This window comes from Mytilus californianus, unplaced genomic scaffold (genome assembly GCF_021869535.1).
Source record: "Mytilus californianus isolate M0D057914Y unplaced genomic scaffold, xbMytCali1.0.p SCAF_7, whole genome shotgun sequence".
NCBI classification, from domain to species: domain Eukaryota; kingdom Metazoa; phylum Mollusca; class Bivalvia; order Mytilida; family Mytilidae; genus Mytilus; species Mytilus californianus.
The window spans coordinates 53,723,368-53,745,473 of record NW_026262723.1 but is presented as its reverse complement, the minus strand read 5'-3'; positions in this window follow the sequence as shown (position 1 = coordinate 53,745,473).

The window sequence follows — 22,106 nt, the reverse complement described above, 5'->3', positions numbered from 1 at the left end:
TAAAACGAATTAAATACAATTACCAAAAGTATCTCAAAACTAATTCCAACAGCAATGTATTGGCCTCAAAATTTGTTTGTCAGATATAATTCCTTTACTTTTTAATATTAATTGTGATAATAAGTCTTTGGAATATTTATTATCTACTAGGTTTCATCGACTCTCAATAATTGACTCCGTGATGTTAGTCCTATTCTACTTAATTTTGATTTGTATAATTTTAAAACAATCTATGAATATGAATTGAACTATAAGTCTCTTCGGTATATAATACACAATAACGAATTTACTCGACTGTAAATTTAAATTTTAAGTACATAGGAAACATAATTCAATTTACACAAGATAAACTTGAAAGACAGTATATTTACACTGACCTATATATAAAACTGTAAACTTCCTTCTAAAAAAACAAAAATAAAACGATCTATCATTTCTGAATGATGTTGTTGCCATCGGAGCTATTCATACTTTCAGTGATTCATGTGATTCATATAAATGCAATATCGGGTAAGTACTCGATTCATTTTTTCTTTTCATTTGTACAACTAGCAGCAAACAAACGTTAACTCATGTTCACTTACACAATTTGTTACTATATATTTCAATTCCATAAAGATAATAACTTTCATAATATAAAGAGTACCCTTAAAATTTTTGTACTTTGTTATAAGTTTATTAACAGGTTGCCACCAAATCTAGTCCTTATCATGGTTCTATGTTGTACGTCATTTTCGGGCTAAAAAAGTAGTATTTTATACATCAAAACTAAATAGGGTCCTTAAATAAACTAGAACAAGGGCCTATGAAAGAGTTTATCTGCATCCCTGTTAACAAAACACAGGTAAAAGTTAACCTAATAGAAGACACCTTATTAAATCATCGCAAGTCCTGAACGCAAATTAAAATAGAAATCATATAATTAAAAGATATTTAGGATCTTGTAGCAAGCTAAGACCAGCTTCCCTATAGCAGATGAATTGTTTTTATATCAAAAAGTCCGTCCGTCAGCCCGTCAACATTTCGTACGATAACTCAAATTTGCAGTATCATTGACGGAAGAAAGCTCCCCTTTTATTTATTTTTTTTATTTTTGGCTTTTTCCATTCTCAATTTTATTTGACATTCCAGAGTTTGGCCCCAAATCTAAGACACTTTTCACAAATTGCGTGCTAACTCCATTATTCCTGGATTGATTTCCTTTAAACTTTACATTATTTGAGGGATTGATGGGAGAAAAGTCCTTTCTTTTTTAATTTTCCGGTTTGTTGACCTAGAGTTTAATTGTCAGATTTTAGTAATGTTTTTACATAGTGTACCATGACTTGAGTTTGCTTGGATTGATAAAGTGGAAACTTTACATAAGTGTTGTAATGGGTAAACACAAGATACTGTTCGATTTTAAAAAAACGGTATCCTGATGCATGTTTTTATACAGAGCGATGTTTTGACTTATAATTAAATGCCTTCGAAATTAATAATGTTATTCTCGCAACAATTGAAATATGCACAACAAGTACGGATCATTCGCTCTTGTTTTTTTTTTTTAATGAAAACTATTGACCCTTTTTACAGTTACTAAATCTATTAAGTACCCTTTCAACTCTCGATTGTTTTTACACATAGAAAATTAGAATTTTATTTTGCATGCCGAGTTAAAAATATAAGTATAAGATAAACCCCTGAGGACGTTATTTTGATTTGGTATAGCTAATTAACACCATTATATGACTTTTTTGTGGTAAAGCATAATTTTGCAGGATATCAAATTATGTTTCATGGCATTCCGATGTAAATTCTATTATGCAATGTAGAAAATTATTCTTGTGAAAACCACTAGTTTATGAAAATTACAGACTTAAAATTAAATCACGGCTCATCAACCGAAATATTGACATTTGGAATCTATGCCCAATCAAATTTATATTCGTTATTATTTTTTCAATCAGATACTTAATCTCATGTATAAATGCTAATGGTATTTGAAAATTGTGGGATGTTTTACATGTCGGTTATCAGGTTGAACATATTAAATTGTCACTTTTTCAAAGTAACAATTTATAATGGCCAATATATCATAAAACGATATACTAAAATATTTTTACCTCTCGGTGTTCCTTTCAAACATATCTACCTGCAACAAAGAAAACAATCGAGATTTAAATAGTCTTATTTTTTTAGTTTTTAGACTCTATTAAAAAATACCATTAAAACGTTATCATTTGATAACAAATCAGCGCTCGTAGTCGAAGTGTTCGCCACTTTTTTTTTCTCTTCTCATTATAAAACATTTAAAAGCGTCCGAAGAGTTGTTCTGGATTAACCTTCATTAATAAAACTCAAATCCATACGTTTGAAAGCCAGGGGTGTATACATATAACGTGGAAACATTAAGAGCTATTTGACCAAATGGGACCTATAAAGAATAGCCGAGTTAATCTAAGTAACCGTCAACTTGCCTTTAGGAGTTGGGAACTTACTCTCTTAATGATTTTTTTACTTATCAACAGAGATTTTTTTTTAAATTACGCTATACATCATGTTATTACTGTATAATGCCCTCTTCACATACACAATTGTTTTCTGAACAAATTGTCACGAGTCATTTACTGATTCTTACGAGCAGTTTCTGGATGTTTACGTGTTGTTGCGAGCATTTTACGATACTCATTGATTATCACAAGTAATTTCTGGAAAAAAAAACAATCCGTGAACAATTGTATGTTTTTTTGACATGACTCTCCTTTCACGAATCATTAAGGGTTTCTTACGGATACCAGCAAGTAATTATTTACGGATGCTTGCGGTTGAATAAGATTTAGCGAGCTTACAGGAAACGTAAGAAAAGTCCGTGTCTGTCAAAGGGCATAATCTGTTCGTCTGTTGAAATTGATATGAAGTGTTTACAATAAACTCATCATAGATACCAGGATTGAAATTTTGTATTTGCTCCAGACGCGAGTTTCGTCTACAAAAGACTCATCAGTGACGCTAGAATAAAAAAAAAAATAAAAAGGCTAAATAAAGTACGAAGTTGAAGAGCATTGCGGATTAAAAATGCCTAAACGTTTTGCCAAATACATCTACGGTAATCTATTCCTGAGGTAGAAAAGTCAGTCTTAGTATTTCAAAAATGTAAAGTTTTTAAACAGTTAATTTATAAGTTAAGACCATATAAAGTATTAGTAAATTTAATTTTTTGTAATGTCAGGTATTTTGTAAAATCCCAGAAATTTTTCAGAAGTTTTGTATAATCTGCAAAAATAACCACCATATCAAAACATTCCATATATAATTCATTTTTTTTTGCGATAAAGACATTACACTGTCATAAGAGTCATAAATAATAAATCATTTCCACTGTAGGAATTTCAAAGGTAAAAATCATATCCGTATTTTGAACATATAATCGAATAAATATACCTTATTAAACTACCACTGATAATGAAAAATACAATTCAATTGATCGACATGGTATTTACTAAAATGCATATATGTACATGATGTCTAAACAATACGCCAAAGGTACTATCTAATGTGCAACAAAAAAAACCTCTTAAATGGTCAGAGGACAAGGGTCGAAAAGGGGATCAAGAAAAATATTGCCATACTTTTATTTTAGGTATTTTATATTTTAGTCTCCTTATTCTATGATTTTCCGCACAAGTGCTTTACTCCTATGATTATTATTCTGTTTATCTTTGTGTGTGTTCTCATTGTGTTATTAGTTATTTCTTTCCTTCTTGATGTAGGAATTCGCTAAGTAGGTTAAGGGTCTTCTTCCGTCCTTGTGTCAAATTACTATCATCATTTGTATTCGTAATATTTTACAATATTATCGTCAAAATTCCGAAAAGTGGCTAAAAGGTATAATGTTTAGTGCTTATTATGGCGTAAAGTGATAAAGCATAAAGTGCAACTCACATAGAAAACGATAATTGTTTACATGATACTACGAATGACTATATGGTACATACAAATGACAAAAATATACAGCATTAAAAAATGTTCTTTGATAAATAAAATTCTTTGAATTGTCATGCAATGTTATTTCATGATAGTCAGTACAGCTGTTGTTTATAATATGCATTTAACCTGTCAACCAATATTATGTTAACGTTAGTTAGCGAAGCTTATCGCAATAGTTAGTACAACATTTTTTTATAGTATTCGTTTGACCCTTCTATCAATAGGCGGTTTGCGTGTGTAGCTCAGCACGAATGTTGCTTGTATCCTTAATGCGCGTTTATATGGACTTTTATATGAAGTTTTACGGAATTAAGAACTTTGATACCAATAGGCCAGTCTTTACTATGATTATTATTTTTATCTTACCTGTACGCGATTACCATATCCCTGACTTTCGCCCACTAGCCTGTTGCTCACCTTGTTTCAATAAAAAGGGACACATTAACCAGAAACTTGCTTGAGTATGAGTGTAACTGCTGTAGGCTTTCCTTTTTTCAATAAATTATTCAAAACAAAACATTTTTTTTTTACAAATTCCCTGAATTATGTCAGGGAATCGTTTCCCTAGTAATAAGGGATGTTTTTAAATGACCTATCACTTAAGAACTGATACATTGTCATGTTGCTTGTACTATTTAATGAACTAGAAATTTTAACTTTGATGCGAACATTTCAATACAAAATTACTTGAGCAATGCAGTCCGTCTTCTGATAAACATTGAATGTCGTTTGTTTCACATTTTATAAGCATTAATAAGTCTTGTCATCTAACCCCAAAACACGAAATAACTCGCAGTCGTTCTCAATAGAGCTACAATAACATGTCGTTTAAATTTTCTAGCGATAAAAATGAGATAATCAAACCGAAAACAATAAATCTTATTCAAACTAATAAGGAAACAAACATAAAGATACGTGCCAAATCTTGATATTCAACTTTAATTCTTATCTGTGTCATCCCAAATCCATTTGGCGTCTTTGACATATTCCAAAACGATCAATATAAATCCAAACTAGATCAAAACAATTGTGATAATGTTGTTTGGTGCCAAGACTGCCTCAAAAAATATAAAATGATTAAGCAAATTCTTCACTTTGCCCATTTTTTAACAAGCTTTTAAAATGTGAGAAAAGTTTTTACCGAAGGCTGAAATTATTTTGAAATATTTACCTTTGTGATTGCAACTGACAATAAAAACACTCTATCCACACACTCTTGGGTATTCATATAGTGAAACCCAATTCTCTTTCATCTGATAGTACAACCTTGATTTAAAAGGAAAATAGTGCTGTGGTGGTTTGGCTCTGATTGGCAACGTCAAATAAGCACTTGTTGTCAATGCCATGCCATATAGTCTACACAGTTAGAACATGAAGAACCCCAATAACACCTGGTCGGAGGGTCCTACTATTTGATGTTCAGTTAAATTTGCCGTATTAAATACACTGCTTTCCCAGTGGCAGTTAAAAAAAATAAAATAAAAAATAGTTTGCAAGTTATTTTTTTTATTAAAATTGGTTTTTATGTATGTATATATTTTCAGATCGAACAGAAGTTACTCTTCCTATTAGTTCCCCTATTCAGCTTGAATGTGCTGATGATTTAAAAGTAAACAATATCGATGTTACAATCAGACGAAGCAACACATCATGTTTGACAACGTTTGAAGATTGTACTTTACCAATACAAGCCATCGAAACTATTAAGAAAACATGCAACAAACAAGTATCATGTGAAGTTGATATACGTAAAATATTAAACAACACGTGGTGCTTGCCTGACTATGGATATTTTAACGTTTGGAATTCTTGCAAAAGTAAGTATTTAGTTGGATCTAAGGAAAGGCTGATTGTATGTGTGAAGTATGCCCTGTCAAAAAATGCTTTTACAAGATATTACCTTTTAGACTTTACAAATTACGTGATTGTGATGAAGTACCTAAAGGAGTTTTGGCTTTATATATGTTTGAATTTGTGTTGGTTCATCAACAAAGGCGAAAACATTTTATTCGGTCTATTTAAAACTTGGAATTTAAATAACTCCAAATCTGAAACTACACTTTTTATTACAGAGTTTTATTATTTTTTATATCTGTTTTGTTTTTACTATTATCATAATTATTAAAACGGATTATTATTGTTTGATAACTAAGCGGATATCCAAAATATTTATACTAAAACTGAATTCAAACGTTTTTAAAAAAACACAGATTTTATAAATCGTTCAAAGACAAATAGTCAAAATGTTCAAAAAGCCGTCAAACTTGCAGATTTGAGGCTTGTTTTATTATCATAAGATTTATCAAAAGCGAGACGAAAGATACCAAAAAGATATTCAAATTCACTGAGCAACATGAACCCCATCAAAAACCTAGAGGTGATCTAAGATGCTCAGGAAGAGTATCGAAGAGACCCTGTTTCACATGAGGTACCCATTGTGTTGCTCATGTAAGTAAAAACCTTGGCAGGCCACATTCAGGGGAAAGAGGAAGGGTCTGTGGTTATGACATAAGGAACATATCCGTCGTCATCTGTGAGACAGATATTACATAAAGTTCAACCAACACACGATAGCGTCCGTAAAATGTTTGAAGGGATGACTCAACTCTACCACTTGGAACTCTTGGGTCAATAACCTCATTGTAAGCAGCAGCTGGCACGACCTCTATGTAGGAAATCATGATAGAAAATGCGAGCTCTGGAATGATTTATCAACTGGGAGTTATACAATCCATATGCTGGAATATGCTACATAGAAATGGAAAGTTCATAATTGGGAAGCTGAAATCATCTATTTTGTCTTAAAATTTGTTCTCAATCGACTATCATTCTCAATTTCTATATGTACGTCAAGATATGAGGCAGATTTAACTGTATCTGTTGTATTCTTTATCTTAAATTCATTCAAATAAATGGTTCAACATATTCCCCAAACTTTAAATTATTGAGAGGACATCTTTATAGCGGAACGTGAAGTTAAAGGATAAAGATAGTTTTTTTATTCTTTCTAAGATGTTCATGTATGATGTCCGCCTCATATGAATAAGGGGACAAGTCGGCAATTAGACGAGCACAGTTGGTTCCAATGAAAATACCAACTTTTTCCAAACGTAAAATTATGTTATCAATCAAGAAATAAAGAATCTTAATAATGTGAGTTGCAGAAAATGTTTAGTTCGATTCACAGTAGCACGATTTATCATTCCCTTTAATACAAGATATTGGTATCTACGTTGGCCATTTTTATTATGTAACATACTTTTTTTTAAACCTCAAAGTACATGCATACATTGTATATTCAGCTGTGAAACTGTGCATTTACAAAATCAAAGATTTTGTTTTAAGTGACGCTCGAATGAAATGAATTTAACCCACATGTGCACTTATTTATCGCAGCGGTTTTACCTTTTCTTCCTTTCAAAGGCCTAGATAGTTCTCTTGTCAGCCAAATGAAAAACATACTGATGTGAATAGTTGGGAGTATGTAATGAACTTAATGATCATATCTAATTGATTTTACTCTTTGGGCTTAAAAATGAAAGAAAGAGATCTATTTAGGCTAATTTGGCCATATGATCGCAAGCTTTATATTTAAAGATTGTTTGGTTTTCCAATGGGTGTAGTGTATACAATGCTTATATAAACATCACTGTCAGTCATACGTAATGATTTTTTGTTGTTATAGTCAATAGAACAGTGATGTTGTTAATAAAGACAACTGCTTTATTATCTTAACCGTTATCGTTTTCAATTCAACAATGCTGTTGAAAATTTAAACAACTGTAAATGAAATCATTTTCATGAGTTTTAAATTGCCTGTGTTGAATTAGAAATCAATCTATAAAGTCTATTGAATATTTTAGAAATACTTCAAGACGCATGACACCTAAATATTTGAACAAAACCTGTGAAAATGGAACATCAAAATGAAATGATATAAAACAAAACAAAAAAACGAAACGAATAACCGTGATAGCGGAAGAGATATATTTAAGTTTCTGTGTATTTTTATATTGTAACTCATGTTGGTATAGATATAAGTCTAATATTGCTTATAGAAAAATATAACTAAATGTATCTTGATTTACCTTACATTTGTTATCATTCAGTTGGCGAAAAAACATTGTACAGAAAAGATATAACATAACCATGCATGAAAATAGTTTTCAGCGAAACTTTCAATTGATATTTTCATGAGGTATTGTTTTTGTATTTACAGCAATCGTACGTTTTAGTTGCGATTTCGAAGATGATTGGTGCAAATGGTCACCTTTATATAGCAACAATAAATTTTATTGGGATCGTGGTCTTTGGTACCCCAACATTGACCACACTACTGCTTGTGAGTTTACTTAATTTATTTATCTCTTATGCTGTTCTTTTTTTACAGAATTCAGCTTACCCTTTTTACAATTTCACAAAACATATTTTAGATTTATCTCTATAAACATTCTTTTTTCGGACTTTCTGTTGTGATTATATATACATTTGGGATCAGTTCTAACCTCTATTTAGAAACGTCGGACTTATATTCCATAAAACGAGACCTGATACGTCGACAAGGTAAGCGTCTCCTGCTTTGCATGCATCAACCGCCATACAGTTGAGTTGGGACACAAACACATCGTATTGGTCAATGAATTCATGATGTTGACCGTATAACTGACTTTTTTTCGATTTCAGTCATTTTTCCTTATTACTCTGTAGGAGCACTTATCATGTCAGAAACAATCACCTGGTAACAAAGTCCTTATACTGTAAAACTGCACAAGCATACCGTAAAAATTGAGATGTATAAAATCTTAACGATGAAACAGTGGTTATGTTACTGTTGAAAATGAGAAGTTGACAATTGAAAAGTTGAAATCAACACTTGGTCATAGATTCTAGTTTGAAGTCGTCAAAATATGTGAATACCGGGGAATAGATCATGAAGTGACGTAGTACTAGTACTCACTGAAATGTGGGTTATTGAGTGACATGACTGAAAGTGAAAATGAAGTCTTTTAGAAGGTTTTCACTACTTCATATGAGTACAAAAACAAGTCGTCTTATAGGACGATTGTCTGCTAAAATATCAAAACTAACTTCAACAAATATGTTGTCGATCAAAAAGTTCAGCAGTTTGATGGTTTGATGATGTCTTCTTCGGTGATTATGTTGCAAGAATCAGTGTGGTTCTTTTTCATAACTCCAAGGTATGCAAACTGTATGATATCTTCTTCGGTGTATATGTTGCAGGAATCAGTGTGGTTCTTTTTCATAACTTTAAGGTAGGCAAACTGTATGTTTCTTTTTCAAAGATCTGCCACAAAATAACATTCTTATGTGAGATATCATTATACATCATATCCTTTATTCGTAACGTCACAATTGTAAAATTAGAGGAAAAAGAAGAGATTATTGTTTAGCTTAACATTCAAAAATAAGAACAACCGAAAAATTGACATTTGAAGAAGTGACAGCTCATTGAAAACTTTAAAGGACACTTCCAGTGAGGGTTTCCACCCAGTTGATGCCGTAATGATATACCAGAGCGTTGACTATCATGGTTTCTTGGTAGAGGGTTGCTGCTAACAAGGAAGCTATTAAACCAAGGGTTCCAAATGTTAAAGTTGAAGTCATCCGTCCGAGAATTTTACCAACGTCGTCATGAGTTGGTTGATCGCTATGGAATATATGTTTCACTTGGTCGATGCCCCTGCTGGTGGACTGTTAGTCCCCGAGGGTATCACCAGCCCAGTAGCCAGTATTTCGGTACTGGCATGAAAATACGGATTTTTTGTTATTGAAATTTGCTGTTACCAAATTTTAGAAATAATTTATAATTAAGGAGTATATCTCCCTCATTCAAAGCTCTGATTCATAGCCTGGCTTCGGCTATAATTTTCTTACCTTTTTGGATAATAGCTCTTCATTCAAACTCATAAGTCGGAAATAAACTGACAACGCCATGACTAAAAAAGAAAAAGACCAACAGACAAACAATAGTACACAACACACAACATAAAAAACTAAAGACTGAGCAACACGAACCCCACCAAAAGCTTGGGTTGATGTCAGGTGCTCCGGAAGGGTAAGCAGATCCTGCTCCACATGTGGCATCCGTCGTGTTGCTCATGTTAGTACAAACCCGGTGATAAATCTAATTCGGTAGGTCACATTCGGGAAAAGGGGGGGGGGGGGGGGGATTGTAGTTACGACATTATGAACATATCCGCTATCATCTACATGTATGAAACAGATATTCCATTATGGGACATAGTACAAAGGGATGTCAGTCTTGCATACAAATGACACAATAAAAGAGTAAATTAACACAACATTCGTACTCCAGCTTCTGTGAAGATTCTAAATTATCAATATAACCAACAGTTGTTAAACTGTATTTTTTTAAAACCTTCTCAGAAAAATGCTCAAGCTACTTGATTTTCATAGCTCCTAATTAACGTGTTTACCCATTTATATGATATAGCCTTTAAAACATTATTCGCCTCTAACAGAATAAGAAACAATACAGATCGTATTTTTGCATGAACTTACCGCAAACAAAAAATTAATTAAAGCCTGAACATTTGAACATTGTTTATTAATTTACATCCGTGTCTGTTTTTTGATATTATCACAATATAAAAGTAAGGAGATGTGGTATGATAGCCCATTGGACAACTATCCACCAAAGTCAAAAGGAAGTGGATGTAAGCAATTATAGTCAACCGTACGGCCTTCAATAATGAGAGAAACCCATAACGTATAGTCGCCTATAAAAGGCCCCGACATGAAAAATATGAAACAATTCAATTGAGAAAACTAACAATTTATATATAACAAAACAATTTACGATAAACAAATATGACAGACATGAACCAACGACAACCACTGAACTAGAGGCTCCTAACTTGAGACAGGCACATAAAGAATGTGGCGGGGTTAAACATGTTTGTGAGCACTCAACCTTCCCCCAACCTGGGACAGTGGTGTAACAGCACAACATAAGAACAAACTATAAAATCAGTTGAAAAAAGACTTAACTCATCAGATCGATACAAAGAAAAACATCAAACAAAAACAGGACGTGGCAGAGTATATATATATCTCCCTCATCCCTAACAACAACAAAAAAAAAAGAGTAAGTACAGATCTGAGAGTACTCGCAGTTACTGACAGCTAGATCAAAGCCAATAAGAACTAATAAAAAAATCATATATCTAAGACTAAACTTGTTAAATTTTTAAACCAGCTAAGCATTTTTATTTTTTTCGCTACATCTATGCATAGGGGTAGAAAAGTCTTCGTATTTTTAATTATTTCAATGATTTACAAGAGATTGTTTTCAAAATTACGAAACTCGCCGTAACCAAACGTACGCTGTTCGACCATGACCAAGGAATCGTTAATCATTATTTTTACTTTGTAAATAAAATACTAGATTTAGGATTTTAGTTAAAATTAATAGTTTGTTTCTTGATATAATAATAATTCTTGTTATCAAATGGAAGATATAATTTCAATATAAACTCCGATTAAATAAATATATCTAAACTACCCCGGCAAAAAATGTTTGAACTCAATAGTATCTAATATCCGGTACGGTGACGGACCATCAGCAGACAGAGAAAAGGTAAGATTTCTGTTTATTTATTTGTTGCTTTAATGATATTTAATGATAATTCGAGGCTAAGTTCACTCAATTCACCATTTTGATGTGACTTTTAACTTATTTCTCCATTAATCTAGAACGGTTATAGAAAATATTACATCTCACAATCGAAAATAGTTAAATGTGTTTGTATATTCTTCAATCATTAAAACAACAAATAAATAAACAGAAATCCTACTTTTTCTCTGTCTGTTGATGGTCCGTCACCGTACCGGATATTATATACTATTGAGTCCAAACATTTTTGCGGGGTAGTTTAGACACAGTGTACAAGCACAACAAACTTATTCACAACAAATCGAGCGAACATTTGTCGTTTAAAAAAAAAAAAATGTTTGTTGGTTTCAAAATTTAATGAGTTTTTTTCTGTAGAAGATTCTTAAAATCAATTTGCAAGAAGTAGATTTCTGACAGATCTAAAAAAAATTTCACATGTTGCAACTCATCATCAAATATAAAGTTCTGTAAAGTAATACCTGAAAAAGTGTGACGAAAATATTTGTCAGACAAATGGTAAGAAAAGAGAGAAAACAGACAGACGGACAGACAGACAGACAAACGAATATACAAGGTAAATACAATAAGCTCCCACTTTTACAGCAAGGATGTTATTTCAAAAATTTCCCCAGAATCTTTTGAATTTATGTCTATGCGAACAGATCAAATGTTTTAATGGAGCATAATGAATACTTCTGCTTTAAGTATTATCTCTTTTTTTTTTTGCACAGCTTGATACCATGTATATATGGATTTTTCTAATTGTAAATTCCCCAATCCTGGATTCAAAAAGAATTGAAGGTCGAAGTTAATTTAGATGAGTTTTTAATTGATTAGTTCAATGTCAAACAGTACAAACCATTTCTTTGGTCGAACAAAAAAATTAAAACATAATAATAGTCTTCAAAATTATATTTGATTAAATTTAAAATTGTTTCCAAACTTATCTCATATACATGTAATCTCAAATTTTAATCTTTATGTTGAGAAAATCACAAGTTATGCTGGATATCCAAAGATGGTGCTAAACATTCAAGGATGGAGGATTTTGTTCAATATTCTGCATTACAATATTATTAAATAATAAATTGAATTAAATTTGGTTTTACGCCGTATAATGTGAAATGTTTTATGATTTTAATTTATAAACGCACATTACAGTGGCAATTGTTCTACATTTCAGCTTCTGTAGGGAAATACGTATTTATACATAATGAGTATGGTGCGAAAGAAGGTGCTGTTGCAAAACTAGAAAGTGGACAGATTACTGCCACAGAACACCAGTGTCTTTCCTTTTGGTATTTTACGAATAATTCTAGAGACATTGTATACGTACTCCAAAACGAAGAGGACCTGCTTCAAATTTCAGATTACGATCATGAAAAATGGCATCGTGTTCAAATCCCTTTGAAGATGATGTCATATAACCCATACAAGCTTGTTTTCGAAGTGACGCGTGGCAAGTATGGTTCATTTGGTGCGATAGTTATTGATGACATTTTAATTGAAAACCAAAAGTGTAACTGTAAGTATAGACGTATACTTTTAATAAATTTTCATTGTTATATTACTTTGTGTACATGTATGTTATTCTTTAAAAATAAACACTGCACTGTAAAATCATATCTAGCACTGTGACATATGAGACAATAATGTGCACACAAAAAAATATGCCTTTAAACGTTTGATATTTATGATATTAGGTTTTGGGTCGCTACAGTACATGTACGGAATTCACGACTTTCTGTTTACATATTTGAATTTGAGCACTTTTATTAGATGTTTGTACTAGGTAAGAGACAGGATAGAAACGCTCGGCAAGCCGCAAATTTCTTCCTGCTTTTTAGCTTCGCACTTCGTTTTGTGTTTTATTTCTGTTGATATCGTTGAGTTTTGTTAAATATTTGGGTTATTTTTTCTTTACTTTGGAAATGTTTGTTGTTTGTTTGTTCATTTGTGACTTATGTATAAAAAAAAAAGAAGAAGTTATATGACTGCCAACGAGACTACTTTCCTACAGCGATAAAATGACGTAAAATTAGGCAACTATAGGTCACTGCAAGGCCTACAACAATGACAAAACAAATATTTGTTTGTTTGTTTGTTTGTTTGTTTATTTTTTTATATATTTTTATAGCTGTTTTAGGCTCAGACTCATTTATTTATTTTATTATTTTTGAGAAAACCAGGAATACATTACCAAAAAATAGTAACATAATATAATATGTGAAAAGTCTATCGTTTTAGCTTCTGTTCTGGAATGCGACTTTGAAACTAATTCATGTGGTTGGCATAATGATTATTCCAACCAACAGAAATGGATAAAACAAAGTGGTCAGTTTCCATTACGGAGGACGGGTCCAAGCACCGATCATTCGACAGCATCTGGTAAGAACATAATGGTATGCTTTGCGTTTGAATTCATTTGGTCCATATGTATTTCCAGCCTATTTAATCGTGATTTGTGCAAGCTGAACAGACGTATAAATGCAAGCAAATAAATAACATTTGAGTTTTGCATAGATACATACGTGGAAAATGCATGTTAGTTGGGAAAATGAATATATATTGGATACTCTATGTTGGAAGATCTCATTTAAACAAAAGAATGTAATGCTATATAATTCTAATATGACGTTCTTCTTTCGCTTTAGCCATGTTCTAATTCCAATAAAACATTGGCTGCACGTGATTGCACAATTAAATTTGCAACGTCAGCTGTGTTTTGAACAACGCCGGAAATCAAAATGGACGTTTGTTTTGATGTTACTCGCTAGGAAATTAAATAAAATCATTCTAAAAGTAAGTTTACATGTATCTGTTCATTTGTTTATCGTGAAACGGTTGATTTTCTAGAACGTTTTTGCTTCATCAAATCAAAACGGATGCCTTTTGAACGCGTATTTTAGGTCCACTTCGAAGTACAAAAGTTCTAAATTGTCCTATTAGAATCGAAATAATTCTTTCATGCCATGCTCTATGCTCATTTTAACATTGGTAGGCATTATATTTGTCAACATTTTACAACTTGCTAACGCTCTGTATAAAGATATTGACAAATATAATGCCTTCCCATGTTAAAATGAGCATAGAGCATGGCATGAAAGAATTATTTCTTAAGTAACTTGTATTAGTGGAATAAAACAGCATTTACTCATAGATTATGATAATTAGCAAAGATGAACAGTTCAACCAAAGACTTTCACAGGCGAATTATTGCATACTGTGTATTCGCACACAAATGATTTAATACGTGCATAAGCTGTAGCAGTTTGTTTAATGAAAATTCAAGATATCTAATCTTTAGATGTTCGACAAAAATAACTATGATGAACATTTACAGAATACACGTAAATATCGCCAAAATAGTTTAATAATATATTGTTCTTCTAATTCTTTGAAATATTTAAATATGTTGACCTTTAGCATCACTGTATATACATGTATTGTCAAAAGGCGATTCTCGTGCAGTAATATTGGTACCGTTGATGTTATCAATTTAAGTATCTGTCATACAAGTTGGAGGTTTAACCGACCATTTTCCTTGGAAAATGCCTGTACTGAGTCACAAATATAAAGTTGTTTTCCATTCGTTCCATTGCTGAATATAGTCTTACGTTTTATTTTGTCAGGTTTTATGCACTTCTCCCTTTTTGAATTTGCCTCGAAATACCGTATTATTGTTGATTTTTTTTAATCAACATTTATTGTCGAAACGCGCATCTGGTGCAGTAAAAGTGGTAACGGAAATTTGATTAAATTAAGTATTTCATCAGCTATAAAAAGTAGAATAACAAAAACACCGAACACAAAGGAAAATTCAAACCGGAAAGTTTTTATCAAATTGCAAAATCAAAAGCTAAAACACACGAAACTAATGGAAAACAACTGCCATATTTCTGACTTGGTACATACATTTCCTTATGTAGAATATGGTTGATTACACCTGGTTTTATAGCTAAAAACCTCTCACTTGTATGACAGTCGCAAAGCATTTCTTAAAGGTTCACCTTATTTTGTAAATATTATAAACAGCTATCACAATGTGTTTGTTGTTTAGCTAGCTGTAATATCATGTTTAACCCGCCATTTTCTTCGGAAAATGTATGTACCAAGTCAGGAAGATGACAGTTGCTTTCCATTCGTTACGTTGGTGATACATGAAGATACAAACTAACTTGAAGAGAAAACAACATTGTGGCCACCAACTTATATACTCTGAACTGTGAAAAACCGGACGTGTCAATAAGATATATGAAAATGTCTTTTGATTTTCATGCGAATTCAGACTCAGTGAAAATTGTATAGATTGGGAATAAAACCAACTTTGAAATAATGACTTAGTCATCATAAACCAAGTCGGAGATCGATCTTACCACACTTGAGGTACATACGTTGGGAATGTCACCACCTAGTTGGTTACTATGACGTATTTCAATGTACGTACGAATGACACTCAATATAATTAATAGTAAGCTTAGTGCCAGGGGGCCATTCAACCCTTTAGCAAAAAAAAATAAGTTGTATTTCCAGGGAAGACACCCACACACCTCTCGCTTCGCGCATTCGCAAATGGATAAAGCATTATAGATACAGCGATATCAATTTTTCAACAATGTAGGCTCCTTATGACCTTGTTACCTTGAATGTTTGTTTCTCTAATTCTTAGTCGATTTGTTATTTTCGTGATCGGCTGATTTTGTTTTTTTTTTATTTCATCAATGTATGGTTCGTTTAATTTCAGTTCTTCATTGGTCAAAATTCAATTATGAAGTCAAATCATTCTTTCTTCCTCTGAATTTCCTATCGTGACGTCACGAAATATGGAGACCATACCTGATAACGTTACATAGAAAGAACACACATTTTTGCAGACATTGGATTTAGTTTGTTTGCATATCATTTAAAAATCATGGGAGAAACAGATTCTACCACCAAATCTCGCACAAAAAGTATATCTCCACTTTCTGTCTTGAGTGGAGAAATATCGTATCACACTCGATGCAGTGGTGGAGTCTTTATTTATTATTGCCTCTGAAAACATGTGTCTATATATATATATATATATATAAATTAAAATGTAGTGTCTACAGTTGTGCACAGAAAATTCAACAAGTTTCATAAGGACAGTGCTTGACTTTTAACATAGCTTATGTTTATGTTTCCTTTGTAAAAGAGCATGAAAGTACTACTATTTGTATACGTGTTAATTTGTCATTCAGTAATTTCTGAAGCTTTTATAGAAAATGATCAATTATACACCCACAAAAACATAAAATAAATAAAAAGATTTTCGCCTTGGCAATAGCTGGTATTTCATGGACAAGAAACGTGTTATTCCTATAACAGTCATTAAGTGAATACTATAGATATTTAGTGGAAAGAAAACCTTTAGAGAAAGGAAGAAATTACCCTAAACATGATGATTTGTCGTATGTACAATAATTGTATCTTTGTATCTCATGTTTCAAAATTTTCTTAAGCCTGTAGTAAGGACTGTCATAATAAACCTTTTTATACTGCACTCGTTCTATTTGAGCAGTCAAAATGCGTTGACTGTATATTTCTATGTCATATACAGTCACTGACCCGATATCACTTTTCCTCATGAATATTTAAATAGAAGTTGCCGAAACTATATTTAATTATTCATACGCCCTCTTCAACTTGTTCTTGTTTTCAATGTATACAATGATGCGTGGAACGACTCAAACTTATCTCTTTTACAATTTTTGGAAAAACATATTTCACTTGTTAATATTTTTTGTTTGAAACCTATAACTCATTATGTTTTATGCTTATTGTTGATATTTTAGTCCATTCTCAAACAAATTCGTTCACCATCGATCGCGGGTTTCAACAGGTAATGTACAGTTCATTGTGTTGTATATTTCTCCTCCTCAGATATGAGGCCTTTTTTAAAGGGGGCGTTTCCCAATATTTAAATCAAATAAATAACATTAACACATTAAACAACAATTGAAAATGTTTTCTTTCTAGATTGCAGTATAAAGACAATAATAGTGCATTGACTGGACATATCAGCGATATAAGGAAGAGGCCCGAAACAGGGAAAAAGCTCGGTGGAGCCTCGCATTTTCCCGTTTCTAAGCCTCATCCTTATATCGTTGATATATCCAGTCAATGCACTATTATTTTCTATCTACAGGACTTTTAACTTTATTTGTTGACAATAACAAGTATAATACCTGACCCTTGGAATTCAGCATGAACATTGTATGTAACTTTAAACCATCTCAACCAATTTTATTTAAACTTTGGTATACATGTATGCATTGACAATTTTCGAAAAAAAAATCCCCAAAAAATCATAACTTGAGGGAAAGAACATGTTTTCAGACAAGAAGATATTGGATTCAATAACTTTTACGAAAGGATTAAAGCTAGCTTACTTTTATATTTTTTGTCTTTGTCAATTTTGAGAAATATTCTTTTAGAGAAAAAAACAAACATGTTTAATTTGACATTTGTCATGGTTTTAGTTCACTTTTAGCCCACAATTACGGTTTCGGTGTGACTTGTTTTGATAAACTGTCATGAAAAGTGACTAAGGAATATGAACAGTAGAAAATAATTGAACTAAGTTTGAGATATTGTTCTATCAAAATAAAGTATTTCACAACTTAAACAGGAGTCAAATAAACTTATCAGAGACAGAATAAAAAAAATATATCTACGATTGCTCTCTTAAGATATATGTAGGAGACAACCAAACACAATTGTTGGTAATATACAGGTTCCTGTTATTAATTGAGAGAAATCATAAAATCCTTCTCTCTACATTTTAAACACATTTTATCCTTAATTTTGAATACTTATAAATACAGTTGTATAGCGTATGTGTGTTTACCCGCAACATGCATGTCTTTATAACGTGATAATGAAAGCTGACTATATATGAGAAACAATAATTTTAGTATTCTTAACAAAGAGATGCGAAAGATACCAATGTGACATTCCAACTCTTAAGTCGAACATAAACTGACAATGCCATGGCTATAAAAGAAAAATACCAACAGACAAACAACAGTACACAAAACACAACATAGAAAACAAAAGACTAAGCAACATAAAACCCAACAAAACTGGGGTGATCTCAGGTGCTCCGGAAGGGTAAGCAGATCCTGCTTTACATGTGACACTCGTCGTGTTGCTCATGCTCATAAAATTCTGTTATTATTATGTTTTTTTGTGCTTTTAGCATTAAACATACAGGAACCATCCGATTAATAAAACTAGTTTTCCTCAACAGCTAAAATACACCATATGATGTAACAATTGCGATGGTAAATCGTAAACTAATATGCTAAGCAGTCTTAAAGTAATCGTTTCTATTTATTTTGTTTCAGAATTTGTATACATCTAGTTCTGTTATCATTTATTTTGATGAAAATTAAAACTTTCTTTCTAGGCAGCGGATATTATATGTATTTGAGCAGTAATTTTGATATGAAAACGATTGAATACCTTGAATTTCAAAACTTGGATATACCATTATCAGGAAATTCATGTTTGACATTTTGGTATCATATGTACATCTTTAAAATTGACCGAAAAGAAGGGTTACATGTTATGATTGGTGATAAACTTGTCTGGACGAAATTCGATAACCAGGCTTATAAATGAATAAAAGCAACAATAGACCTGCACATTAGAAATTTGCCCAATATCAAATTTATTGGCATTCTTCGTAGTTACTTGGGGACGGAATAGCAATAGATGATATTTCTCTAACAGAAGGAACATGCAAAGGTTTGTAACTTAAATTATTCCTCAGATGTATACCGGTCTAAAAATTTGTACAAAGAAACTGATAACAAAAGCAAAAATCAAATATATACCAATAAGAGGCTATTAAACCTTCTTGAAAAACAAATATTTGGGCAATTCGAATGGCCTTTCTCAGAGGGTTGCTAGACAAAATTATACCCGAAAATAAATTGCACCTTAAAAGATAATACAAACACAAAACTTGGTTCTTAACTGGAGTTTTTTTTTTTAATTCAGCCATACTTAGTTAACATTAACATTTTTTTTATAAAAATAAGGAGATGTGGTATATGTATGATTGCCAATGAGACAACTATCCACCGGTCTTCAACGATGAGATAAACCCATACCGTATAGTCGGCTATTATTGGCCCCAACATGAAAAATATGAAACAATATGATTGAGAAAACTAACGGCCTAATTATTAACAAAACAATTTACGCAAAACAAATATGACAGACACGAACCAACGAAAACAACCTGATCTAGCTCCTGACTTTGGGAAGCACATAAAGAATGTGGAGGGGTTGAACAGGTTTGTGAGCGCTTCACCCTCCCCATAACTTGGGACAGTAGTGTTACAGCACAACATAAGAACAAACTATAAAAACTAGTTGAAACAGGCTTTTGTTGTGTAACATATTTGTTTTTCGTTCATTATTTTGTACATAAATTAGGCCGTTAGTTTTCTCGTTTGAATTGTTTTACATTTTATCATTTCGGGGCCTTTTATACCTGACTATGCGGCATGGGCTTTGTTCGTTGTTGAAAGCCGTACGGTGACCTATAATTTTTGTGTCATTTGGTCTCTTGTTGAGAGTTGTCTCATTGGCAATCATACCACATCTTCTTATTTTTATATTAACTCATTAGATCGACACAGAGCAGAAAAAACATCTAGCAAAATTACAGACCGGACGTGGCAGGGTATTTATACATCCCTAAAAACAAAAAAGACTCAAAGTACAGATCTGAAAGAACTTGCAGTTACTAACAGCTATGTAAAAGCTAATAAAAATTAATCAAAATATCACGTGTCTGAGACTAAAATATCTATCAGTACACATCCAACGTCTAATGGATTTAGTTTAAAGACGTCATGAACTGTCAGAGAAAACATGACCTTGTGCAAAGTCAAAATATAGGTATCGATAGATTGTAGTACCGTCAAAGTGCATATGTGTATAACAACAATATCTAGTATGGTTTTAATTTGCTGATAACAAAATCCATATTTATACCGATAAAAAAAATATTCAAAAATCTAATTACAGTGTTGAAATCGTAACCTTTAAAAAAATGTATTTGAAGGATTGATAAGTTTACCCGGATCGTATCTATCATGTCTATGTTTGTACCTGAAAATTAAAGAATCATAAATCTAGTGGGATTGAATTCAGATAACTAGACAATTTTGCGTGTGTACGTGGTTAAAAGAATAAAACTATTTATACTATTGGTCAGATAAACTGGTAATTTATGTGATCTACATGCTCGTATACAGATCATGTGGAGCAGGATCAGCGTACCCATCTGTTGCAATGAAAACTTACCCCAAATGGATGGGTTTGCGTTGAAAGTTTTTAGTTTTAAATCCAGTGTTTTATCCTTGTTAGTCTTTGCTTCGATTTTCTGTTTTGCATTGTGCTGTGAGTTTCTCTTTGACTTTAGAGTTTTCAATATAAATTAATGAAACAACTATCAATCAGTAAACAAATGATATAGAGGTTAGCAACTACAGCTTACCGTACGGCATTCAACAATGTGCAAAATCCATACTGCATATAGCAAGCTATACATTCCCCAATTGAAACATGTAAAACAATTCAAACATGTTTTGTCAGCAAGAAAACAAACGGCATGATTAATGTACAAAACAAAAAACGAATAACAAATACGATACAGAAACACAAAGACAACCATTAAATTGCAGGCTGCTGACTTGGAATAGGTACATATATAATGTGGTTTGTTAAACGTGTTTGTAGGCGAACAACCCTACCAATTCCAGGTATAGTGGTGTAACAGCACAGCATACGAATAAACTACAAAAATCAGTCAAAAAGAGCTTGACTCATCACTTCGATACAAAGCACAAAAAACAACCAATACAAAATATAAAGAAACAAAAGTACCGATCTAAAAGTACTAGTAGTTACGTATACTGAAAGTGAGTTCAAAACATATAACAACTAATAAAAAATATCTTCCGCCTCTTTTTATACGATTTGATTTAAAAGAAGTTTGTGCGCCTAATCGTTTTTTTTTTTAAACAATTAGGTTTTTTTTTGTAGCCAAACATGGAACCCCATTCATATTTAAAAACGGAGATGCACGAATACATCTTGTAAACGAAACTCCTCCTAATCGACGAACTATATTTTGATGAGTCTTTAACAGGCAAAGTTGGCTGGACATCGATGGATTTAGCTATTATGTTTATGCCCTTTTTGATTATATAACTCTTGAACTGTTTAGATTTTATACATCCTTGGCTTTCAAATATTCGGCTTGGAGCGTTCCTGATAAAGGTAAATCCAGAAAAGCGCTTCGGACGCATGCAATTTATAACGTGTTGTTTTAATTTGTTATCATGTCTATCTTTACATACTTGTAATGCCATTGTGAAACAGTCGTTTCAGCTTGTTTTTGCAAAAGATAATCTGGATGACACAAAGGCAAAGTATA